Source organism: Callithrix jacchus, chromosome 4, assembly GCF_049354715.1.
Source record: "Callithrix jacchus isolate 240 chromosome 4, calJac240_pri, whole genome shotgun sequence".
In the NCBI taxonomy this organism is placed as follows: domain Eukaryota; kingdom Metazoa; phylum Chordata; class Mammalia; order Primates; family Cebidae; genus Callithrix; species Callithrix jacchus.
This window is the reverse complement of record NC_133505.1, coordinates 44867161-44893948: the sequence shown is the minus strand read 5'-3', so window position 1 is coordinate 44893948 and position 26788 is coordinate 44867161. Positions and strand designations below refer to the sequence as shown.

At 45.3% G+C, this 26788-nt stretch overlaps 1 pseudogene across 1 annotated transcript; it reads left to right on the top strand.

Annotated features, from left to right (window-relative positions):
• Nucleotides 1–61: 61 nt before the first annotated feature.
• LOC100407651 (calcyclin-binding protein pseudogene) lies at nucleotides 62–22182 on the top strand (annotated as a pseudogene). Its single transcript, XR_013534195.1, has 2 exons — nucleotides 62–553; nucleotides 5940–22182. The product of XR_013534195.1 is annotated as a calcyclin-binding protein pseudogene (transcript).
• Nucleotides 22183–26788: the final 4606 nt, after the last annotated feature.

Sequence of the window (26788 nt, the reverse complement as noted above, 5' to 3'; positions counted from 1 at the left end):
GTAGTGGCTACAAACGCAGCGACAGCCGCGGTTGCTGGGAGCGCGCTCCGGCGGTTGTTCCAGGTGGGAGGAGACGTGCGCCGGCGCGCGCTCGTAGTAACAGGCCTGGCGCTCTCTCGAGCGTTCTTCCTGGTCTGTCTGTCGACCCTCAAGTCAAGACCCTTCTTCCTCACCTCCAAATAGGGTGAGACTTCTTAAACAGCACCGTCGCCGCCACAGCCAAACACTGGTAGGAGCCGTTGGCTCCTAACGAGATTAAGGATTGAATTTATTAATTGCTTCACCCTTGTGAGCCGTTAGGCTGGAACCAAGTATCGCGTTTACAAACAGGTCACGGAACTGTTTGAGATCCAGCTGGCACCAGACTGTGGCCGCCTAGATTCCACACTGAAGGAAAATCCTGGCTTGGAAAGTTTGCCCAACTCTGGCTGGTTTCCCGCCTCTCTCGCAAACTTGCAGGACTTGGCGCTAACGGCAAATGAGACCGGTCAGGTGACCTGGAAACTATCTCCTTTAGCAAACACCGGGAAAGGGAAGTTTCTGAAGATTGAATGTAAATAATGGGCCCCAGAGCGAATACCAGGAAGGATATCTCGGGCCTTTCTCCTAGCAGCCCTTGCACTGCCTGGCATGTATTTGTCCTGGCCATTTCCCCTACGAAGACAGCCACAAGAATAACTCTTAAGGGGAAAGAGACTGATTGGGTTAGAAAAATCACTAAGGGGCCAGGCGTGGTGGCTCATGCCAAGCACTTTGGAGGCCAAGGCGGAGGGATCACCTGAGGTCGGGAGTTCAAGACCAGCCTGACAAACATGGTGAAACCCCGTCTTGAAAAGAAAAAAATCACCAAGGGCCGGGCACAGTGGCTCACGCCAGTAATCCCAACACTTGGGGAGGCCGAGGTGGTGGATCACTTGGGGTCGGTAGTTCAAAACCAACCTGGCCAACACGGTGAAACCGTCTCTACTAAAAATACAAAAATTAGCCAGGCGTGGTGGCAGGCGCCTGTAATCCCAGCTACTTAGGAGGTTGAGAGCAGAAGGATCGCTTATACCCTGGAGACAGAGGTTGCTGTGAGCTGAGATCCTACCACTACACTCCAGCCTAGGCTACAGAGCCAGACTGTCTCAAAAAAAGAAAGAAAAGGAAAAAAATCATCAAGCTCTCCCTTTCCTGAACAGTTGAGCTAGTCTCTTGCCCCCAAGTGTACCCCCACCCTAACCCCCTTTCAGTCTGGTCTAAAGTATTGTTAAATTTACTTGTAGCTGCTCTTATAAAAAAAAAAGAGAGAGAGAGAGAAAAGCCGGGTGCGGTGGCTTAGGCCTGTAATCCCAGCACTGGGAGGCTGAGGCGGGAGGATCACCTCAGGTCAGGAGTTTGGCCAACATGGTGAAACCTCATCTCTACTAAAAATACAAAAATTAGTGGGGCATGATGGCACGCACCTGTAATCCCAGCTACTCAAGAGGCAGAAACAGAATTGCTTGAAGCCGGGAGGCAGAGGTTGCAATGAGCTGAGATCATGCCGTTGCACTGCAGCCTGGGCTAGGGAGCAAGACTCCCTCTCAAAAAAAAGGCAGGGAGAAAAAGAACCTATATTTTCATTGATTCCTTCTTAGCTGAAAGATATGCCAGTTATTATGTTTTAACTTGCCCAGGTATTTTTCTTTTGAAGCCTTATCTCTTATTGTGGTTCTAAAAGGTTTGTCTGTAGTGGAGGAAAAAAAATACAGATTTGTTAGATCCTCAGCCTAGTTTCCTCACCTGTAAAATCGGGAAAGGGGATCTTAGCAAACTTTTTCTTATTTCTCTTCTAGATTTTTTTTTCTGCCTCACTTACATTTCCCTCTATGTAAAATTTCTCCACTTTTTTATTTTATTTATTTCTATCAAATCAAAGGCTCTGAAGTCAGGCAGTCCTGGATTTGGCCCCAGCCCCCACTGCTAGTGACTGGCTGAAGCATCCTGAGAAGAATGCTTAACCTCTCTGTTTCCTGTCTGTAAAATAGCCCCAGCCTTGCAGGGTTACAGCTGTAAGGTTTTGTCACTTTGTGGTCATACCTGCATCCCCAGGGCTTGGAAACGACATAGCAGGCAAGCAATACATATTTGTTATTTATTTATTTATTTATTTATTTATTTCTGGGTCTGACTCTGTCTCCCAGGCTGGAGTGCAGTGGCTCCATCTCATGTCACTGCAACCTCTGCCTCCTGGGCCCAGGAGATCCTCCTGCCTCAGCCTCTCCAACAACTGGGACCACAGGCACAAACACCTGCCTAGTTTTCATATTTTTTGTAGAAAGGGAGTTTCACCATGTTGCCCAGACTGGTCTCAAACTCCTGAGTCCAAAGCCATCCACCTTCCTCAGCCTCCCAGAGTGCCGTGAGCCATGGCACCCAGCCTTTCTTTTCTTTCTTTCTTTTTTTTTTGAAATAGGGTCTTGCTCTGTTAATCAGTCAGGAGAGCAGTAGACTAAACACTCACCACAGCCTGGACCTCCTGGGCTGGACCTCATGGGTTAAAATTAGCCACCCACCATGCCCGGTTAATTTATTTTTTTTGTAGAGACAAACTGTTATAAACAAAATTTCCATGCCACAAAAGAAATAGCACTCAAAAATATGTACTCTCAGTAAGGCAGTTTATTTCTATAGAAGGGTACAGGGTGCACGGATGGAGTAACGATGGCTGCTGCCCACTTGGACAAGGTGAGAAAGGGGTACTTATGCCTGATGAGGTGGGGGGGGTCTCTGTTGCTGTGTCATCCCCTATTGGCTAGGGTTAGACCACACAAGCTAGACTAATCCCGATTGGCTATTTTAAAAAGAGCAGGGGGCCAAGCTGGAGTGGCAGGGTGGGTGTTTTGGTGGGAATGACGTTTACAGGCTTGTCAGAGCAGGTAGCCAGGGGTGATTATGTGACTGGGATGAGTCAGGGTGGAACCAGAGGGAGGAGGAGCAGATGTGAACCACTGATGAACCAGTGGAGAAAGTTGTTTACTGGAATTAAAATGAAGTTAAACTTTAAAATAGAGATTTAAAGAAAAAGAGAGCTGAACACACTGACATACTGATTATTTGAAGAGAAACTGGGGTTCACTATAACAATAGCCTCACTTTGTTGTCCAGGTTGGTTTTGAACTCCTGGCCTCAAACGATTTTACCACCTTGGGAAAGTTGTTTGAGATCAATCCGACTCCTGAGATTGGTCTTAAATTCCAGACAAGTCTGTAGAAGTGCTAGAATTACAAGCATGAGCCACCTCGCTGCGCTGTTAAATTATTTAATTAAGTAAGAGAAATGATGTATGTAAATCTTCTGGCTCAATCACTGCTTTTAAAAATGCTGACTGCCTGGGTGCAGTGGCTCCTGTAATTGCAGCACTTTGGGAGGCCTAGGCAGGCTCATCACTTTAGACCAAGAGTTTGAAACCAGCCTGGGCAACATGGGGAGACCCTGTCTCTACTAAAAATACAAAAAAATTAGCTGTCATGATTCAAACCTGTAGCCGCTACTTGGAAAGCTGAGGTGGGCAAATTGCCTGGAGCCCAAGAAGTTGAGGCTGCAATGAGCCAAGATCGTGGCACTGCACTCCAATGCATTGCAGTGCAATCGAATGAGGCCCTGTCTCATAAATAAATAAATGCTGGCCTTTAAAAATTTTTTCTTTTCCCATTCTCACTGCTTTTTCTGTTTTTGTTTTTGTGTGTAGTGCTAGTCAAGCATGTGTCAGCCTTGGCCTCCCAAAGGGCTAATTTTACAGGTGTATGTCTTTCAATGCAACTTTCTTTCTTTTTTTTTTTTTTTCACCATGTTGGCCTGGCTGGTCTCGAACTCCTGACCTCAGGTGATCCGCCTGCCTCAGCCTCCCAAAGTGCTGGGATTACAGGCGTGAGCCACCACGCCAGGCCTCAATGAAACTTTCTTAATCCCTCCACCTCTAGTAATGAAAATATTCGGAACCTCCCCTGGTCATCCACAGCTTTCTATCTTCTAGCAACTTCAGACAAATGAATTATCCACTTTCTGTAGGTTTTTTTTTTTTTTTTTGGTCTTACGCTGTCACCCACATTAGAGTGCAGTGGCACGATCTTGGCTCACTGCACCCTCTACCTCTAGGGTTCAAGCAATTCTCCTGCCTCAATCTCCCAAGTAACTGGGATGATAGGCGTGTGCCACCATGCTGGGCTGATTTTTATTTTTTTATTTTTGAGACACAGTCTCACTCTGTCACCCAGGCTGGAGTGCAGTGATGCAATCTCAGCTCACTGCCATAATCTCGGATCACTGCCACTTCTGCCTCCCAGGTTCAAGTGATTCTCCTGCCTCGGCCTCCTGAGTAGCTGGGATAACAGGCACACTCCACTGCAACTAGCTAATTTTTTATAATTTTAGTAGAGATGGGGTTTCACCGTATTGGCCAGGCTGGTCTGGAACTCCTGACTTCATGATCCACCCACTTCGGTCTCCCACAGTGCTGGAATTACACGTGTGAGCCATGGAGCCTGGCCCCTGATTTTTGTATTTTTGGTAAAGATGGGATTTCACCTTGTTGGCCAGACTGGTCTCGAACTCCTGGCTTCAAGTGATTTGCCCACCAGAGCCTCCCAAAGCACTGGAATTACAAGTGCGAGCCACCACACCTGGTCCTGTGGAGTATTTTAATGTTCCTTTAAACTTATACAACCACCACTCTTGTCTGGACCCTCAACTACATGAGTTATTAGTACGGACTCAGAATGGGAATCATACCTTGTAGGAATATGATTTTCTTTTTTTTTTTAAAGACAGGGTTTCACCATGTTGGTCAGGCTGGTCTTGAACTCCCGACCTCAGGTGATCCACCCACCTTGGCCTTCAAAGTGCTTGGATTACAGGTGTGAGCCACTGTGCCCAGCCTATAGGAATATGATTTTCTTTGGGGAACCACCCTTCTCACAGTAGTACGTATTATTGATTCGAATGTGGTTGGGTCCTACATCCCTCTTTTTTAGGGGTAGGGAGGTAACCATTACCAATTAATTAAATCATTCAAGTTATTAGTCTTTCCCTCGAACCTTCCCCCATTAGGAATGAGGATAAGGAATCCAGTCAGACCAGTCAGCTGCTGAGTCCAGCACTGCTCTTAGGCCAACCAGAGAGAGGGTGTGCTACTTCCCCTGATTAGCACAGTCCTAAGCTGGGGCAGCCAGCCTGTTTCCAAGAGGGCAGAAGCAGCCTGAGGTAGACCCAACACAGTGGGAAGGAGAACTGCAAGGTGGAAAATAAGAAACCCTGGAGAGTCTTGAAGAAGCCTTGAACCCAGCTCCACTTTCTGAATTCCCAGTTATTTATTTATTTATTTTGAGATGGAGCCTCACAGGCTGGAGTGCAGCAGTGAGGTCTCGGCTCACTGCAACCTCTACCTCCCATGTTAGCCAGGCTGGTCTCGAACTCCTGACCTCAAGTTGTCCGCTCATTTCAGTGCCCCAAAGTGCTGGGATTAAGGGGTGAGCCACTGCGCCCATCCTGAATTCCCAGTTATTTGAACATACAGTCAGCCCTCTGTATCCTCAGGTTCCTGCAACCCACTACAGATCAAAATGTTTTTTTAAAAGAATAAAAAAACACAACAAGAATTAATACGAGTTTAAATCAATACAGTATAGCAACCATTTACTTGTATTAGGTATAATTAATGTAGAGTTGATTTAAATTATAGGGGAGGATGTGCATAGATTATATGCAAATACTACATTTTATATAAGGGATTTGCGCATCCTCAGATTTTGGTATCCTCAGGGGTCCTGGAAACAGAACCCCCACACCACAGAGGGTTAAGCATACAAATTCCTACACTTTTCTCAAGGTGCTTATGCCACTTTGAGTTAGGTTTTTTCCTATCACTTGCCATCGGAAATATTCTAAATACAAATATCCTTTTATATTTTATTTTACAGAGACGGGATCCTGCTCTGTTGGCCAGGCTGGTCTCAAACTCCTGGGCTCAAGTGATCCTCCTGCTTCTGCCTCCCAAAGTGCTGGAATTACACGTGTAAGCCACCACACCAGGCCAAGATTCCAAATACAGAAATTATTCTGACAGACTTCTTACTAAGTTGAGAGCTAAGTTATCTTTCAGTTCTAAAATTCACCTGTTACCAATTCACTATGTCTAAGTTATGTTTTGTTTTGTTTTGTTTTTTGTTGTTGTTGTGTGTTTTTTGAGATGGAGTCTCACTGTTGCCCAGGCTGGAGTTCAGTGGTTCGATCTTGGCTCGCTGCAATCTCTGCCTTCTGAGTTCAAGCAGTTCTCCTGCCTCAGCCTCCCAAGTAGCTGGGATTACAGCTGTGTGCCACAATGCCCAACTCATTTTGGTATTTTTAGTAGAGACACGGTCTCGAATTCCTGACCTCATGTGATCCGCCTGCCACCAGACTCCCAAAGTAATGGGATCTCAGGTGTGAGCCACCACATCTGGCCACATTTTTTTTTAATTTAAGGAAAAAATGCAGGGCACAGTGGTTCATGCCTGTAATCCCAGCACTTTGGGAGGCTGAGGTGAGAGGACAACTTGAGGCCACGTGTCCAAGACTAGCCTAGACAATATAGCAAAACCCTCACTCTACCAAAAAAATAGAAAAATTAGCTGGGCAAGGTATCGTGTGCCTGTAGTCCCAGCTACTCAGGAGACTGAGGTGGGAGGATCACTTGAGCCCGGGAGGCAAAGGTAGCAGTGAGCTGAGATTATACCACTTCACTCCAGCCTGCGGCAACATAGTAAGACTCTGTCTCAAAAAAATATATTAAAGAAAAAAAAGAAATTACTCATGACCAGGCACTAATAGTTTTGTATAAGGTTTGATATTTTATGCTTTGGGGGGCCAAGATGGGAGAATCGCTTAAGGCAATGGGCTTCTGAGACCAGCAGTTTTATTATTGTCTCCACAAAAATTTTTTTTTTTGATTAGCCAAGTGGTGCTGCATGCCTGTAGTTCTGAGGCTGAGAAGGCAATGATCTCTTGACTGTAGGAGTTTGAGGCTGCAGTAGGCTATGATGGTTTCACTGCACTCCAACTTGACCAACAGAGCAAGACACTGTCTCTAAAAAAAAAAAATGGCTATAATCCCAGCACTTTGGGAGGCTGAGGTGAGCAGATCACCTGAGGTCAGGAGTTCAAGACTAGCCTGGCCAACATGACAAAACCCCCGTCTTTAGTAAAAATACAAAAATTAGCCAGGCATTATGGTGCACACCTGTAATCCCACCTACTTAGGAGGCTGAGAATCGCTTGAGCCCAGGAGGCAGAAGTTGCAATGAGCCAAGATGGCACCACCACACTCCACCCTGGGTGACAGAGCAAGACTGCGTCTCTAAATAAATAAATAAGATTTAGTGTTTTGAATATTGTGATTGACTTCAAATATCCATGAAAGAAAATCTTTTTTTTTTTTTTGAGACAGAGTCCCAGTCTGTCACAGGCTGGAGTGCAATGGTGCGATCTCAGCTCACTGCAACATCTGCCTCCCAGATTCAAGCAATTCTCCTGCCTCAGCCTCCTAAGTAGGTGGGACTACAGGCTCCAGCCTCCTGAGTAGCTGGGACTACAGGGGCCTGCCTGGCTAACTTTGGTATTTTTAGTAGAGATGGGGTTTCACCATATTGGCAAGGCTTGTCTCAAACTCCTGACCTTGTAATCTGCCAACCTCTGCCTCCCTAAGTGCTGGGATTACAGGCATGAGCTACTTTGCCCAGCGAACTAAGGAAAATCTTAAAGAGCATGAAGCATCTGACCGGGCGAGGTGGCTCACGCCTATAATCCCAGCACTTTGGGAGGCCAAGGCGGGTGGATCAGGAGGTCGAGAGATCGAGACCATCCTGGTCAACAAGGTGAAACCCCGTCTCTACTAAAAATACAAAAATTAGCTGGGCATGGTGGCACACGCCTGTAGTCCCAGGATGCGGAGGTTGTGGTGAGCCGAGATCACGCCATTGTACTCCAGCCTGGCGCGAGTGAAACTCCATTTCAAAAAATAAAAAAATAAAAAGAGCATGAAGCAACACAGGCTGGGCTTGGTGGCTCACGCCTGTAATCCCAACACTTTGGGAGGCCAAGGTGAGTGGATCAACTGAGGTCAGGAGTTTGAGACTAGCCTGGCCAACATGGTGAAACCTCATCTCAACTAAAAATACAAAAAGGCCGGGCATGGTGGCTCATGACTGTAATCCCAGCACTTTGGGAAGTTGAGGCAGGCAGATCACAAGGTCATGAGTTCAAGACCAGCCTGGCCAACATAGTGAAATGCCATCTCTACTAAAAATACAAACAATTAGCCAGGCATGGTGGCAGGTGCCTGTAATCCCAGCTACTCAGGAGGCTGAGGCAGGAGAATCACTTGAACCTGGGAGGCTTAGGTTACAGTAAGCTGAGATCGCACCATTGCACTCCAGCCTGGGCGACAGTGCAAGACTCCATCTCAAAAGACAAAAAAAAAAAAGAATTAGCGGGGCGTGGTGTCATTCACCTGTAATCACAGTTACTCGGAAAATTGAAGGAAAATCCCTTGAACCTGGGAGGCAGAGGTTGCAGTGAGCCAAGGTTGCACCACTGCACTCCAGCCTGGGCCACAGAGTGAAACTGTGTCTCAAAAAAAACAAAAACAGAACATGAACCATCACAATAGTTTGTTAACCACATGGTTGAGTCAAGATCCTGGCAGGAAACAGATAGCACACTTAAAGGGTTCACCACAGAGGGAATTACATACAGGGGTGTGGCCAGAGTTAAGGAAACTCACAGGGGAGAGGGCAATCCCAAAGGCAGCTTTAGGCCTAATGGAGCAGGGAAAGGAGCAGAGTTACGAGAAGCAGCCAGGTGCTGCAGCAATGGGAGATGAGTTTTTATAGCTTATAGATAGATGAACTATGGCAGCCCAGTTATGGGGGTGTGGGGCTAGAATAACTGGACCAGTCTCTCCATCATCCGCTCTTTTCCTTTTTTCTTTTTTTACCTGCCTCTCCTTTCCTCCATCATCCCATCTTTTAATGGTGACTTCTTTTGCTCAAAACCAACTGAAAGCCTGAGGGCAAGAGAACTGTGTGATACAAGTCTAGAGGTCAGTGGGCCAGAGCACAGAACAGGGCTGAGAAGGCTAGAAAACTGCTCTAGGATTGTGCTATCCAATATGGTAGCTACAGGTATATGGTACATGTGGCAAGTTTAGTCCTAATTGAGAAGTGCTGTAGATGAAAAACATGCTGGCTGGGTGCGTTGGCTCACGCCTGTAATCCTAGCACTTTGGGAGGCTAAGGTGGGTGGATCACCTGAGGTCAGGAGTTCAAGACCAGCCTGGCAAGGCCTGGCGCAGTGGCTCAAACCTGTAATCCTAGCACTTTGGGAGGCCGAGGCGGGCGGATCACCAGGTCAAGAGATGGAGACCATCCTGGCCAACATGGTGAAACCCTTTATCTACTAAAAATACAAAAATTAGCTGGGTGTGGTGGCATGCGCCTGTAGTCCCAGGTACTTGGGAGGCTAAGGCAGGAGAACTGCTTGAATCCGGGAGGTGGAGGTTGCAGTGAGTCAAGATTGTGCCACTGCACTCCAGCCTGGTGCCTGGCAACAGAGCCAAGACTCTGTCTAAAAAAAAAAAAAAAAAAAAAAGACCGGCCTGGCCATCCATGGTGAAACCCCATCTTGAAAAAAAAAAGAAAAGAAAAACACATGCTGGCTTTCAAATACTTCATATGAAAAAAAAGAATAGATTATTTTATTTGATTTCAAGTTCAAATATTTTTGATGTATTGAGTTTAAAAACTAGATTAAGTGGCTCATGCCTGTAATCCCAGCACTTTGGGAGGCCAATACAGGTGGATCACTTGAGCTCAGGAGTTTGAGACCAGCCTGGGCAATATGGTGAAACCCCGTCTCTACCAAAAATACAAAAATTAACTAGGCATGGTGGTAAATTCCTGTAGTCCCAGCTACTAGGGAGACTGAGGTGAGAGGATCACTTGAACCTGGGAGTCAGAGGTTGTGCCGTGAGCCGAGATTGCACCACTGCACTCCAACCTGGATTACAGCACAAGACCCTGTCTCAAAAAATAAAATTAAATTAAAATAAACTATATTAAAATTAATTTCATTTCAGCCAGGAGCAGTGGCTCATGCCTGTAATCCCAGCACTTCAGAAGGCCAAGGCTGGTGGATCACTTTGGGTCAGAAATTTGAGACCAGCCTGGCCAGCATGGTGAGACCCTGTCTCTACTAAGAACACAAAAACCAGCTGGGTGTGGTGGTGGACACCTGTAGTCCCAGCTACTCAGAAAGCTGAGGCAGAAGATTCACTTGAACATGGGCTGTGGGGGTTGCAATGAGCCAAGATGGCACGACTGCACTCCAACCTAGGCAGCAGAGCCAGATGCTGTCTCAAAAAAAAAATTAATTTCATCTATTTCCTTATACTTTTTAAACTGTGGCTGCCAGAACATTTAAAAGTAGCCAGGCAAGGTGGCATGGACCCATAGTCCCAACTACTCTGAGTTGGCACTATTATTGCACTACCAAAAGCTACTGCTTTCTGGCCTGGACAGCTCAGCAAGATTTTACCTCTAAAAAAATTACATAGCTCTTTTTTTTTTTTTTTTTTGAGATGGAGTTTCGCTGTTGTTACCCAGACTGGAGTGCAATGGCACAATCTCGGCTCACCACAACCTCCATCTTCTGGGTTCAAGCAATTCTCCTGCCTCAGCCTCCCGAGTAGCTGGGACTACAGGTGCACACCACCATGCCCAGCTAATTTTTGTATTTTTAGAAAAGACGGGGTTTCACCTTGTTGACCAGGATGGTCTCGATCTCTTGACCTCGTGATCCCCCTGCCTCGGCCTCCCAAAGTGCTGGGATTATAGGCGTGAGCCACCATGCCTAGCTGATGTAGCTCTTATTTTATTTCTGTTGGACTGTGTTGATCTATAGGGACAAATAGAAAATAAGCAAGCACACATAATCACAATAGATAGTCATTTAAAAGGTCATTTTAGTTCTGTATCCTGGACAGCTATGTAAAAAGAATATTTCCTACAAATTACATAGTTTTAAGCTTTTTAAAACTTGATTGCTTTGGTGGCTTGGCACAGTGGCTCATGCCTGTAATTCCAGCACTTAGGGAAGCAGAGGCACATGGATCACCTGTGTGATCAAGAGTTTGGGACCAGCCTGGCCAGTATGGTGAAACCCCATCTCTACTAGAAATACAAAAATTATACCAGAGTGATAGCAGGTACCTATAATTCCAGCTACTCAGGAAGCTGAGGCAGAAGAATTGCTTGAACCCCAGCTACTTGGGAGCCAGAGGTTGCAGTGAGCCAAGATCTCACCATTGAACTCCAGCCTGGGTGACAGAGCAAGCCTTTGTCTCCGCTGGGTGCAGCGGCTCATGCCTATAAATCCCAGCACTTTGGGAGGCCAAGGCAGGTGGATCATTTGAGGTCAGGAGTTTGAGACCAGCCTGGCCAACATGATGGAAACTTGTCTCTATAAAAATATAAAAATTTGCAGGACATGACAAGCACCTTTAATTCCAGCTACTCAGGAGGCTGAGGCAGCAGAATCGCTTGAGCCAGGGAGGTGAAGGTTGCAGTGAGCTGAGGTCATACCATTGTACTTCAGCCTGGGCAACAGAGTGAGACTACGTCTCAAAAAAACAGAAAACGATGTCATCTCAAAAAATCTTAATTGCGCTGATACTTTGAGATATCACCCTTCTATGTACTTTTTTTTTTTTTTGAGATGGAGTCTCGCTCTGTTACCAAGGCTGGAGTGCAGTGGTGATCTCAGCTTACTATAACCTCCGCTTCCTGGGTTCAAGCAATTCTCCTGCCTCAGCCTCAGCCACTGCTGACCTTTTGATCTGTCCACCTCGGCCTCCCAAAGTGCTGGGACTGCAAACGTGAACCACCAAGCCAGGCCTCTATGTACTTTTTATCATGATAATCTTTATTATACCTAAAATCATAACAATAATTCCTTATTACCAAATATTCTATCAGCATTCAAACCTCCCTTACTGCTTCATAAATACTTTTATTTTTATTTATTCATTTATTTTTGAGATGGAGTCTCGCTGTGTCACCCAGGCTGGAGTGCAGCGGCGTGATCTCGGCTCACTGCAACCTCAGCCTCCTGGGTTCAAGCTATTTTCCTGCCTCAGCCTCCTGAGTAGCTGGGATTACAGGCATGTGCCACCATGACTGGCTAATTTTTTGTATTTTTAGTAGAGACATTTCACCATGTTAGCCTCAATCTCCTGACCACTGCGGTGTTTGACTCACCACACCTGGCTTATTTTTATTTTTGAGATAGAGTCTCACTCTTTTGCCCAGGCTGGAGTGCAGTGACATGATCTTGGCTCACTGCAACCTGCATCTCCTGAACTGGGGTTTAAGCAATTCTCCTGTTTCAGCCTACAAAGTAGCTGGGATTACAGGTACATATTTTGTATTTTTAGTAGAGATGGGATTTCACCATGTTGGCCAGGCTGCTTTTGAACTCCCTACCTCAGGTGATCGTGAGCCACCTTGCCCAGCCCAATTTTTTAAAAGGTTGGTTAACAAATGAGTAAGTGGGCTGGACAAGGTGATCATGCCTGTAATCCCAGCACTTTGAGAGGCCAAGGCAGGTGGATCACCTGAGGTCAGGAGTTTGATACCAGCCTAGCCAACAATGACATCTTACTAAAAATTTTTAGTCACCTACTAAAGTAGATGGCACCACTAAAAATACAAAAAATTAGCATGGCACGGTGGCGTGTGCCAGTAATCCCAGCTATTCGGGAGGCCGAGGCAGGAGAATTGCTTGAACCTGGGAAGGCAGAGGTTGCAGTGAGCCGAGTTCACACCACTGCACTCCAGCCTGGGTGACAAGAGTGAAACTCTGTCTCAGAAAGAAAAAAGAAAAAAGAGTAAATGAAAGCTCTCATTCACACCCTTCCCCAGAGACTCTGCCACAATCCTCTACGCCTTGGTTTTAGAGCAGAAGACCCATAGAGATGGCACCTTTGCTCCTGTCTCTTTAGGTTCTATCCAAACACATCTTGATAGCTTCTTATTGTTTGTCACATGCTTTAAAATTTAAATTACAAATTTACCCAGATCTTTATTCTGTAGCCAGAAACCTGTAACTTGCATTACAAAGTGTTCTTTTTGGGCCAGGCGCGGTGACTCACGCCTATAATCCCAGTACTTTGGGAGGCCGAGGTGGGTGGATCACGAGGTCAAGAGATCAAGACCATCCTGGTTAACAAGGTGAAACCCCATCTCTACTAAAAATACAAAAATTAGCTGGGTATGGTGGTGCGGTGCCTGTAATCCCAGCTACTCGGGAGGCTGAGGCAGGAGAATTTGCTTGAACTCAGAAGGCGAAGGTTGCAGTGAGCTGAGATTGCGCCATTGCACTCCAGCCTGGGTAACAAGAGCGAAACTCCATCTCAAAAAAAAAACGGTGTTCTTGTTAATATTTGGTTTCGTTTTAACGTTTTAAGAATGGGTCCAGCAAATGAGGGCTGGTCATTTCAGATTATAGTTTATGATTCTATTTAAGTTATACTTCCTGTTATTCACCATGTTGTGTCCTGGGAAAGTTTAGTCATCTCAAAGTATATTACAGAATCAAAATATTAGAAAACACTGAATCAGCAAAGAGGATTTATGTAGGTAAGGAAACTGGTAAGGCTAGTGGCCACTGAGTGGGTTTGTTCGTCGGTTTGTTTGTTTTGAGAAGGGTCTCACTCTGTCACCCAGGCTGGAGTGCACTGGTGCAATTTCAGCTCACTGCAGCCTTTGCCTCCTAGACTCAAGCCATCTTCCAGTCTTAGCCTCCTGAGTAGCTGGGAATACAGGCTTGCACCACCATGCCCAGCTAATATTTTTTTTGGGGTGGTGTCTTTTATTTTTGTAGAGACACAGTTTTGCCATATTGCCCAGGCTGGTCTTGAACTCCTGAGCTCAGCAATCCACCTGCCTTAGCCTCCCAGCGTCCTGGGATTACAGGCGTGAGCCACCACTTCCAGCCTTGAGTGGGTGTTAAGAAGATCCAGCCGGGTGCAGTGGCTCATGCCCGCAATCCCAGCACTTTGGGAGGTTGAGGCAGGCGGATCACTTGAGGTCAGGAGTTCCAGACCAGCCTGACCAACATGGCAACATCGTTTTTCCTGGAATGGGCAACTGGCATGCGATCTTCTTTAGAGCTCTTCTTCTTCTTCTTCTTTATTTCTTCCTTGAGACAGAGTTTTGCTCTTGTTGCCCAGGCTGGAGTGCAATGGCATGATCTCGGCTCACTGCAACCTCCGCCTCCTGGGTTCAAGTGATTCTCCTGCCTGGGCTTCCTGAGTAGCTGGGATTACAAATACCCCCCACCACGCCCAGGTAGTTTTATGAATTTTTAGTAGAGACGGGGTTTTACCATGTGGGCCAGACTGGTCTCAACCTCCTGACCTCAGGTGATCCACCTGCCTTGGCCTCCTAAAGTGCGGGGATTATAGGCGTGAGCCACCGCGCCCGGCAATTCAGAGCTATTCTTACCACTCCCGCTCAAAGGTTGGGCAACAATGGAGGCATGATCCACTTTCCAAATACACAAGTATTTGTATGTGTATATGTGTGTCTGCAGACATATGTGTGTATATATACATGCAGACACATAAAAAAGTAGGAAAGTGTAACATTTAGCTCTCAATGATAAGACAGTTGAAGTTTTTTCTGCTTTTGTTTTTGATTTTGCTATTTCTCTGTGTGGTCTAATTTTTGTTTTTCTTTTTTCCCTTTTTGGAGACAGGATCTTGCTCTGTCACCCAGACTGGAATGCAGTGGCATAATCATGGCTCACTGCAGCATTGACCTCCTGGGCTCATGTGATCCTCCCACCTCAGCCTCCTGAGTAGCCGAGACTACAGTCATGCACCACCACACCCAGCTAATTTTTTGACTTTTTGTAAAGACGAGGTCTCACTATTGCCCAAGGTGGCCTCGAACTCCTGGGCTCAAGTGATCCTCCCGCCTCAGTCTTTCAAAGTGCTGGGATTACAGGTGTAAGCCACCAAACCCATCCTAATTTGCTATAATTATATTTTGGTGAAAAGTTAATAAAAGTTCTTTCTATTGAAGTAGAAGCCAAAACACTTAAAATAATGACTTAGCTTATCCTGTTTCTCCCAATCTGGGAGTGCCGCACAAACGCCGAAGTGTGGGAGTTTTCTGAGCACATTTGGGTAATTCTATTTTTCTGACTCGCCACCCTCCTCAACACATTTGTCCACATGCAGCCACACCCCACCCCACCCCAACACACACATGCACACACTAATTTTCACCCTGTTGTTTCCTGGAATGTACCTGAGTTATAAAATGTAATTGTAGCATTTGAAACAAATGAAAACTAGGACGCAGAGAAGTTAAGAAATTTGCCCAAGTTCTCACAGTTTACAAAGGATGAAGATGGGATTCAAATCCCAGATGTGACTCTGGAGCCTGGTGTCCACTTGAGCAGAAAGCAGCTATGATTGAGCCAGGCATGGTGGTTCACACCTGTAATCCCAGCACTTTGGGAGGTGGAAGTGGGTGGATTGCTTGAGCTCAGGAGTTCGAGACCAGTCTGGCCAATGTGGCAAAACCCTCTCTCTACCAAAAATACAAAAAAAAAAAAAAAATGCCTAGCGTGATGGTGTGTGCCTGTGGTCCCAGCTACTTGGGAGGCTAACTCTGGAGAATCACTTGAACCGGGCTTTGCGGGAGGCTGCAGTGAGCTGACATCGCACCACTGCATTCCAACCTGGGCAGCAGAGAGAGACCCTGTCTCAGAAAAAAAAAAAAGAGAGAGAGAGAAGGGAAAAAAAAGAAAGCAGCAATGCTTGGAAATTGCCTGCCTTTGGTGTCTGGGGAGGCGGGGTGTGTTTGTTTTTTCAGCACCCCCTTTCCTCCAGGGTGCCCTAAGGAACACCATGTTACATGGACAGACATCCTTCCCTGCATGCTGGGCCTCCTGAGGCAGCACAGTTTCTGAGCTCCAAGACTCTTCCCCCTTTTGATTTCAGCCCCACCCTCCCTCTCCCCTCAGTGGCGCCTGGACTTCAATGCCTGCCTCATGTGTGTTACCTTATTTGGTTATCAGACCTACAAAGAGGTTTGGCAAAGAATCCAGGGTAGAATAAAAGGATTGCTTGTGCAGCTGGAAGATGAGAAACCTTTGTTTTGGTGACCCTAGCTTGCACTCTGGAACTCACAAATACATGGAAGTAAGTTTGTCCTCAAAAGCAAGGACAAGAAGCAACTGAAGAGGGCAGAGTAGAGATGTCAAGATGTCACCATCTTTCAGTGTGTGCTTAATTCTGTTTTGAAAGGTATTTGTCTATTTATCCCCAGTATGACTGTTTTTCTTTTCTTTTTTTCTGAGTTTCTAGAGCTTACACACTAATCTAGTCTGTAGCCAAGAAAAATCAGGCCCAGCAAGTGATAACTGTCATAATTTAGCAAAAGCTTGTATTTAACATTCACCACTTTTTTTTTTTTTTTGAGATAGAGTCTCGCTCTGTTGCCCACGCTGGAATGCAGTGGCACAGTCTCAGCTCACTGCAACCTCCACTTCCCAGGTTCAAGCGATTCTCCTGCCTTAGCCTCCCAAGTAGCTGAGACTACAGACATCTGCCACCACACCCGGCTAATTTTTGTATTTTTAGTAGAGCCCAGGTTTTACCATTTACCAGGTTTACCAGGTTGGTCTCAAACTCCTGACCTCAAGTGATCTACCCACCTTGGACTCCCAAAGTGCTGGGATTACAGGTGTGAGCCACTGCCCTCGGCCCATTTACTACTTTTTTTTTTTTCTTTTAAGACAGAGTCTTACTGTTACCCAGGCTGGAGTGCAGTGGCACAATCTCAGCTCACTGCAACTTCTGCCTCCCGGGTTCAAGAGATTCTCTTGCCTCAGCCTCCGGAGTAGCTGGGATTACAGGCATGCAACACCATGCCTGGCTAATTTTTTGTATTGTAAGTAGAGACGAGGTCTCACCATGTTGGCCAGGCTGGTCTCGAACTCAGGTGATCTACCCACCTCGGCCTCCCAAAGTGCTGGAATTACAGGTGTGAGCCACCATGCCTGGCTCATTTACTACTTTTTAAACTTGGTTCAGAGCATCTCTCTCTCAGTCTTTCTCTTTCTGGCTGTCCCTCTGTCTCTATCGTTTTCTCTCACCTCTCCTCTACACATGTACACACAACACGCACACACACACAGTCATTTAATCCTTAAAACTCAAGTAAATGTTACCTCCATTTTATAGATGAAAAAACTGAGGCACACTAGGTTAAGTCATGTGCCAAAGGTCACAGAGCTCAGAATTACCAGAGCCAGATTTGACCCCTGCAGTCAGGCTACCTAACCATAAACCCATATTGCCTCTGAGGCCCAGCAGATGTCTGAGTCCTTATCTTACTGGATAAGATCCCACAGCATCTCAGCCTGTTAATTCTCCCTCCCAGTTTCCACGTTCCCATGTCTCTGGGTCCTCTTCCTCAGTACCCTCAGAGTGCTCATCCTCCTCTGCCTGCTAATGCAGGGGACCTGTGGGATTCCCTCCCGGGCCCCTTCCCAGCTGCCTTTGTGCCTCTCTCCTTGAGGGACTTCATCTGCTTTTAGGACCTCGGTTCTCTGCTTTATCTTTGGAGGAGTGGGTGCTGTCCCTGACCCCTGAGTCATACATCCAGCACACATGCTTCTTTCTCATGTCCTCAACATGCTTCAGACCCCCAATTCACCATCTTTCCATTCTGTGTCCCATATTGGAATGTCACTGCCTCCTGGTCACTCTCGACTTACCATGGGCCTCATGGCCTTCATACCTGGCCCCCACCTACCTCCAAGGCATCTCATATTTCCTCTCCAGAAACAAGCTGTGTACCTCTGCATTCAATCCCCTCTGCCTGGAACACTGTAATCTGGATTTTTCAATCTTTTTGACCACAACAGTAAGAATGACAGATGACATCACAACCCAGTACCTAAAAGCCTGTGACCCAAGGGTAGACAGAGTTGAGGCTGTCTGAATGTTCACAGTGATTGGTGATACTGTGTTCAAGTTAAAAGACTGTTGCCAGGTCACACTAGTTAGAATTCCAATCTGGTTTGTGTCCACACCCAGGGAAGTTATTCAAAATATTTAACCACAGTTCAGCCTGGACCCTAACTAATCAAAACAGTCATCGGAGAATAGCAAGAGAGGAGACTGGGTGCCGGGGGTGGGAGGAAGACAAGCACTGGTATGAGGTCTCAGAGCAGCTGCTGTCTACAATGAACACAGAAGTATTTGAATATTTCAGTAATTACTCCCTCTCTTCCAGAGCCTTCCCATCACCCTGTCCACCCTTTAGCTTCTTTTCTTCCCCCCCACAGGCAGCCTTCTGAGCCAGGGTAGCCTCAGAAACTCCCTCCCCCTTAGCATCTGAGCCCTTCGCTGATTCCACCATCTAGTCCCTCTTTCAGACTCATGGCTTTCCTACCACTTGCTACTTTCTACCTCTACCCTTGCTTGGAAAAAAGCCCAGGAGGTCGAATTACCTCTAATTTCTCAAAGAAAAACAGAAATCAATGAACAGGGCTTTCATGGGAAAGTCGTGTTGGGTCACAGTGTTCAGTTTCAGCCTTATACCATTAGGTGCTGGAAAGGGGAAAACAACAGCCTGTGAGACACAGGACCATAGAGACCTTGTCCAAGTGAGGGAGTTCATGGCAGGGAGGCGAGAGGTTTCTCATTAGACTCTGACCAGTTACTAGGAAGCAGGTGTCCAGTAAATAGGCATGCAGTAACAAATCTTCAAAGTACCTTGGCAACTGAGAGCTTTTTATTTTATTTTATTATTGAGACAGTCTTGCAATGTCGCCCAGGCTGGAGTGCAGTGGCACGATCTTGGCTCACAGCAACCTCCACCTCTGGGGTTAAAGTGATTCTCCTGCCTCAGCCTCATGAGTGTCTGGGACTACATGCACACACCACCACATCCGGCTCATTTTTGTATTTTTGATGGGGTTTCATCATGTTGGCCAGGCTAATCTCAAACTCCTGACCTCAGGTGATCCTCCCACCTCAGCCTCCCAAAGTGTTGGGATTATAGATGTGAGCCACGGCACCCAACTGAGTGCTTTTATTTTAGAGGCAAACTTTTTTTAAATTTTTTTTAAAGACGAGGTTTCACCATGTTGGTCAGGCTGGTCTTAAACTCCTGACATCAAGTGATCTGCCTGTCTTGGCCTTCAAAGTGCTTGGATTACAGGTGTGAGCCACCATGGCCGGCCGTAGAGGCAGACTCTTATCAGGATTCTTGGCTGTTGTCTGGATTAAGACCTTGAGCAACTTCTTTTTTTGTTTTTTTGAGATGGGATGTTGCTCTGTCCCCCAGGCTGGAGTGCGGTAGTGTGATCTCAGCCCACTGCAACCTCCCCCTACCAGGTTCAAGCAGTTCTCCTGCCTCAGCCTTCCGAGTAGCTGGGATTACAAGCACGTGCCACCATGCCCAGCTAATTTTTGTATTTTTAGTAGAGATGGGGTTTCACCATGTTGGCCAGGTTGGTCTCAAACTCCTGATCTTCCTGTCTTGGCTTCCCAATGTGCTGGGATTGCCATAACCGGCCAAGCAACTTCTTTAAATTCTTTTGAGTCTCATTGCCATATCTTTTGTATTGCAAAAGGAGAAAACAAGAATGACCTAAAGCCGGGCTGATGCCTGTAATCTCAACACTTAGGGAAGCCAAGGCAGGTTAATTGCTTGACCTCATGAGTTGAGACCAGCCTGGACAACGTGGTGAAATCCCATCTCTACAAATAATACAAAAATTGAGCGTGCCTGTCCCAGCAACTGGGGAAGCTGAGGTAAGAGGATTGTTTGAGTCCAGGAGGTTGATGCTACAGAGAGCCAAGATTGTGCCACTGCACTGCCACCTTTGTGGCAGTGAACAAGACTCTTTCTCAAAAAAAAAAATAACAACTGTAGCACACAGTCTGTAATCCCAGCACTTTGGGAGGTCGAGGTGGGTGGATCACTTGAGGCCAGGAGTTCAAGACCATCCTGGCCAACATGGCAAAACCCCATCTCTACTAAAAATACAAAAAATTAGCTGTGCATGATGGGGCATGCCTGTAATCCCAGCTACTCGGGTGGCTGAGGCATGAGAATTGCTTGACCCTAGGAGGTCGAGGTTGCAATGAACCAAGATCACATGCCAATGCATTCCATTCCAGCCTGGGTGAAGGAGCAAGACTTCCTCCAAAAAAAAAAAAAATGAGAGAAAGAAAGAATGACCTACCTGAATCAAAAAAGTGTGTGAAGATTCAAACAACTTATTTTGAAAACTGGGAATTGAAAAGAAACGTTTTACCTTTCTTTCCAGTGGGAAATATATGTAGGGTGACGACATCATTACATCATGTCAGTAGATGAGAGAAGGCTCTATTTTATCAAAGAATGCCAGGTACTCAATACAGAAATAATGTTAGAAACATAAAATCAGCAGTCGACTGGCGGTGCGCGCTCGCGGTGGGCGGTGGCGGCGACGGCCTCACGAAGGTTCCAGAGCCACCGCGTGCGGGAGGCCAGCCGCGATCTCGCGCAGGATCGGTGTGCGCGCAGGCTACTGCGCTGCGACTCGTGCTGGTGGGCGTCTGCGCTCGGTTTGAAGACTCAGGGCGGCGTTTCCCGTTCCCTCCTCTGCACAGCTGGAGCTCGGGCCTTGGGCCTGACCCAGCCCCCATGGCTTCAGAAGAGCTACAGAAAGATCTAGAAGAGGTAAAGGTGTTGCTGGAAAAGGCTACTAGGAAAAGAATACGAGATGCCCTTACAGCTGAAAAATCCAAGATTGAGACAAATCAAGAACAAGATGCAACAGAAATCACAGAAGAAAGCAGAGCTTCTTGACAATGAAAAGCCAGCTGCTGTGGTTGCTCCCATTACAACAGGCTATACAGTGAAAATCAGTAATTATGAATGGTATCAGTCAGATAAGTTTGTGAAAATCTACATTTCCTTAACTGGAGTTCATCAAGTTCCCACTGAGAATGTGCAGGTGCCATTTCACAGAGAGGTCATTTTATCTTTTGGTAAAGAATCTAAATGGGAAGAGTTACTCCATGATTGTGAACAATCTCTTGAAACCCATCTCTGTGGAAGGCAGTTCCAAAAAAGTCAAGACTGATACAGTTATGATCTTATGTAGAAAAAGTGGAAAACACAAGGTGGGATTGCCTGACTCAGTTTGAAAAAGAGTGAAGAAAAAGAGAAGCCCTCCTATGACACTGAAACAGATCCTAGTGAGGGATTGATGAATGTTCTAAAGATCATTTATGAGGATGGAGATGATGATATGAAGCGAACCATTAATAAAGCCTGGGTGGAATCGAGAGAGAAGCAAGCCAAAGGAGATACAGAATTTTGAGACTTTAAAGTCCTTTTTGGGAACTGTGATGTGATGTGGAAATACTGATGTTTCCAATAAGGGAATATTGGGGAGCTGCATATATAAATTTGACAGATAGCTATTTACATAGCCTTTTAAGTAAAGGCAGTAAATTCTCCATTTCCTACTGGAGGATTTATTTAAATAAAATATGCTTATGAAACACAACTGCAAAGATGGTTTTATTAGTATCCTGGTCATCTTGTTCAGGGAAGGGTTATATTGCAGTCTCTTGTGAAATACAAGAAGCAAGTCTTGCCCAATGAAAAGGCTATATTGTGTGTATTTTTGTTCAGCTAAGGATTGGAAAACAAAAGCATTTGCTTGCCTTTAAGTTAATGACATCAGCTTCCACCAATGTAAAAACAGTAAAACCTGAATTTTTGCATAAAATGCAAATCTATGCCTGTGCTTGAAGTTTGTAGTAGAACATCTGACCCCTTATTACCAGCTTAAGCAATGTATACGCCATGTATCACCGTGCACTAATACAATCACAAATGTTTCTATCTAGATTCAAATGTATTTGTTAACAAATGTAGAGTAGAAACCAAACCTAAACATGACAATAGACAAACATCTTTGTATGGTACCAGTTAGTTTTGCATGGATCAGATGGTTTATAAAAGTAATAACCATAAAGCAAAAAATAATTTGAAAGCCCATCTATTCCTATGCTCAATAGAGTTAAGTTTTTATTCATTAGAACAGTTTTATGATTTGTTTGTCTAAGAGCATGTCAGAAAAGTGAGGCTTTTAGTAGGAATTATTACTGTTACCTCTGAAATCAGGAGCAGTGCCATTGATCTCCATTATTGTATTTTACTGGAGGTATTAGCCAATCAATGCAGTTAGATCAGGAGGTATTAGCCAATCAGTGCAGTTAGTCAGGCATGGAGATTGGCACCTGTAATCCTAGCTACTTGGGAGGCTAAGGCTGGAGGATCACTTGAGCCCAGGAGGAAGGCTGCAATGAGCTATGATCATCCCACTGTACTCCAGCTCGGATAAGAGATCGAGAATCTGTTTCATTTGGAAAAAAAAAAAAGAAAAAGCCATTAGAGACACAGGAAAAATCCAAAAGAGTAAAGCTACAGTTAATATGGGAATTTGGAAAAAAAGGTAGGATTTAAAATTAAAATACAGAAACAGTTTATGTATAGTATACCTGTAAGTGAATATCGAAACACATTATGCCTAACAGAAGAGCAGATACAATACATAGAAAGTAGAGTATGGTAAAAGTGGCATTTTTAAAAAGTGGAGTAAAGATGGGTTTTTAATGATAAATAAAAATAGGCGTATAGATATATCCCAAGCAGACTGAAGATCTAATGGTAAAAATGAAAGCGTACAAGTACTAGAAGATATGGATGGAATTCCATTTAAACCTAAGGATGGGGGAAAACTAACTTGGTCAATTTTAGCTGCATTAAAATGTTTATATGACAAGAAAAACCCCACTATTAACCCAAACCAAACGATATACTGACAGGAGTCCAACAATTAAGAACAAATATTTTATAGAAAAAGAAATGTAAATGATGTTTAACATGTAAAGATGCTCACCATGTTCAGAAGAGAACAAACCACAGTTTTTTAGTTTAAAAAAAAAAAGAAATATCAGCATTTTGCAAGCTTTTTACAAGCATTTTGCAATCCTTCAAGCAAGGATTGTCCATAGGTTTTTAAATGATGGGGTGACCTACCTATTAGAGTAACTACAGTTTAAAAGCCTGACTATACTAAATGTTGGTGATAACATGGAGGAAATGAAACCCTCAAGCGTTGCTGGTGTAAGTGTAAAATGATACAGCCACATTGGAAAATAGTTTAGCAATTTCTTAAAAAGTTAAACATACACTTATATTATAACCCAGGCATTCTATTCCTTAATATTTGCTCAAGAGAATTGAAAGCCTATATCCACACAAAGACTTGTGCATGAATGTTCATAGCAGCTTTACTTGTAATAGCAAAAAAAAAAAAAAAAAATGGAATAAACCCAAATGTCATTCAGTAGATGAATGGTAATGTGTTATATTTGGGATACTACTTAGCAATAAAAAGAATGAACTACTATTATATGCAATAACATGGATCAATCTTAAAATATGCTGAGTGAAAAACAAAAAGAAAAAAAAAATATGCTTGGCCAGGCGCGGTGGCTCAAGCCTGTAATCCTAGCACTTTGGGAGGCCGAGGCGGGTGGATCACCAGGTCAAGAGATCGAGACCATCCTGGTCAACATGGTGAAACCCCGTCTCTACTAAAAATACAAAAAATTAGCTGGGCATGGTGGCGCGTGCCTGTAATCCCAGCTACTCAGGAGGCTGAGGCAGGAGAATTGCTTGAACCCAGGAGGTGGAGGTTGCGGTGAGCCGAGATCGCGCCATTGCACTCCAGCCTGGGTAACAGGAGCGAAACTCGGTCTCAAAAAAAAAAAAAAATATGCTGAGTGAAAGAAGTCAGACAAAAAATGTAAATGACTCCATTTAATTCTAGAAATGCAAACTATAGTGACAGGAAACAGATTAATGGCTATTTGAGGATGTGGAATGAGGAGGAGCAAGGAATTGTTGTTGTTATTTTGAGACCGAGTTTCGCTCTTGCTGCCCAGGCTGAAGTGCAATGGCGCAATCTCAGTTCCCTACAACCTCTGCCTCCCAGGTTCAAGAAATTCTCCTGTCTCAGCCTCTTGAGTAGCTGGGATTACAGGTGCCTGCCACCATGCCCGGCTAATTTTTGTATTTTTAGTAGAGACAGGGTTTTGCCATGTTGGCCAGGCTGGTCTCGAACTTCTGACGTCAGGTGATCTACCCGCCTTGGCCTCCCAAAGTGCTGGGATTATAGGTATGAGCCACTGTGCCCGGCTGAAGCAAAGAATTATTAAGGGGCAAGAGAGAAAACTATTTGGGGTGATGGAACACACACATACGCACACACACACACAAAACGAGTCATGCATTGCTTAACGACTGAAATACATTCTGAGAAATGCATTGTCAGGTGATTTCCTCATTGTGGGAACATCATAGAATGTACTTACACAAACCTGGATGGTATAGCCTATTACACACCTAGACTATATGGTGCAGCCTATTCCTCCTAGGCTGCAAACCTGTGCAGCATGTTACTTACTGAATAGTATCGGCAATTTTAACACAATGGTGTTTGTGTATCTAGATGTATCTTAACCTAGAAGACGTATGTAAAAACACAGTAGAAAGATCTAACAATTGCACACTTCTATAGGGCACATATCATGAATGGGGCGTGCAGGACTGGAAGTTGCTCTGGGTGAGTGAGTGTGAAGGCCTAGGACACTACTGTAGACTTTATCAACACTGTACACTTAGGGTTACTCTAGATTTATTTTTTTTTTTTTATTTTTTTGAGACGGAGTTTCGCTGCTGTTACCCAGACTGGAGTGCAATGGTACAATCTCAGCTCACCGCAACCTCCACCTTCTGAGTTCAAGCAATTCTCCTGCCTCAGCCTTCCGAGTAGCTGGGACTACAGGTGCGCACCACCATGCCCAGCTAATTTTTGTATTTTTAGTAGAGACGGGGTTTCACCTCGTTGACGAGGATGGTCTCGATCTCTTGACCTCGTGATCCCCCCGCCTCGGCCTCCCAAAGTGCTGGGATTATAGGCGTGAGCCACCGCTCCTGGCCTACTTTTGTTTATTTATTTATTTATTTAGAGATGGGCTTTCTCCATGTTGGTCAGGCTGGTCTTGAACTCCTGACCTCAGGTGATCCGCTTGCCTCGCCCTCCCAAAGTGCTGGGATTGCAGGTGTGAGCCACCACACACAGCCCATCCAATACTTTTATAAGTAGGTTTGTTTACACCAGCATCACACAAACACACTAGTAAAACGTTGCGTTACAACTTTGCAACGACTATAACATCACTAGGTTATAGGAATTTTTAGCTTCTTTATAACCTCATGGGATGAACCACCATCTTTTTTTTTTTTTTTTTAGCAATCGAGTTTTGCTCCTTCACCCAGGCTGGAGTGAGGTGGTGTGATCTCAGCTCACTGAAACCTCCCCCTCCTGGGTTCAAATGATTCTCCTGCCTCAGCCTCCCAAGTAGCTGGGATTATAGGTGCCTGCTGCCATGCCCAGCTAATTTCTGTATTTTTAGTAGAGACGGAGTTTTGCCATGTTGGCCAGACTGGTCTCAAACTCCTGACCTCAAGTGATCCACCCGCCTTGGCCTCCCAAAGTGCAGAGATGACAGGTGTGAGCCACTGTGCCCGACTGTCTTTTTTTGTGTGTGTCTTTTTTTTTTTCCCAAGACAGAGTTTCACTCCGTCACCCCAGCTAGAGTGCAATGTCAAAATCTCGGCTCACTACAACCTCCGCCTCCGGGTTCAAGCGATTCTCCTGCCTCAGCCTCTGGAGTAGCTGGGAAAGATTCCACTGCTAACAGCTTAGCATGTGTCACTCCAGACCCCTTTTTTCTTTTTCTTTTTTTTTTTTTTTTTTTAATAAAGACAGGGTTTCACCATATTGGTCAGGTTGGTCTTGAACTCCCGACCTCAGGTGATCGGCCTGCCGTGGCCTCCAAAGTGCTTGGATTACAGGCGTGCGTCACCACGCTTGGCCTCTTTTTCTTTTCTTTTCTTTTTTTTTTTTTTTTTGAGACAAAGTCTTGCTCTGGCGCGCAGGCTGGAGTGCAGTGGTGTGATCTCCGCTGACTGCAACCACTGCCTCCCAAGTTCAAGAGATTCTCTTACCTCAGCCTCCCGAGTATTTGGGATTACAGGCACCAGTCACCATGCCCGGCTAATTTTTTTTTGTATTTTTAGTAGAGATGGGGTTTTACCATGTTGGCAAGGCTGGTCTCAAACTCCTGATCTCAAGTGAACCATCGCCTTGGCCTCCCAAAGTGCTAGAATTACAGGCGTGAGTCATCACACCTGGCCAGACCACCATCTTATATGTAACCTGTCATTGACTGAAACTTTGTGATGCAGTGCATGATTGTATGTCAAAACATATCAAATTGCACCTGTGATCGTCCTTTTGATATGTTTTGACATAGTTTAGCTAGACTATAGTGCCAGTGCCAAACACTAATCTAGGTGTTGCTGTGAAGGTCTTTTGTAGCTGTAAATTCCATTATCAGTCGACTTTCAGTAAGAAAGATTATCCACAATCTGAGCGGGTCTGATTCAATTAGTTGGAAGGCTTCAAAAACAGAGTTGCAGGCCATTTGTGATGGCTCATGCCTATGATCCCAGCACTTTGGGAGGCTGAGGCAAATGGATCACTTGAGCTCAGAAGTTTGAGAGCGTCTGAC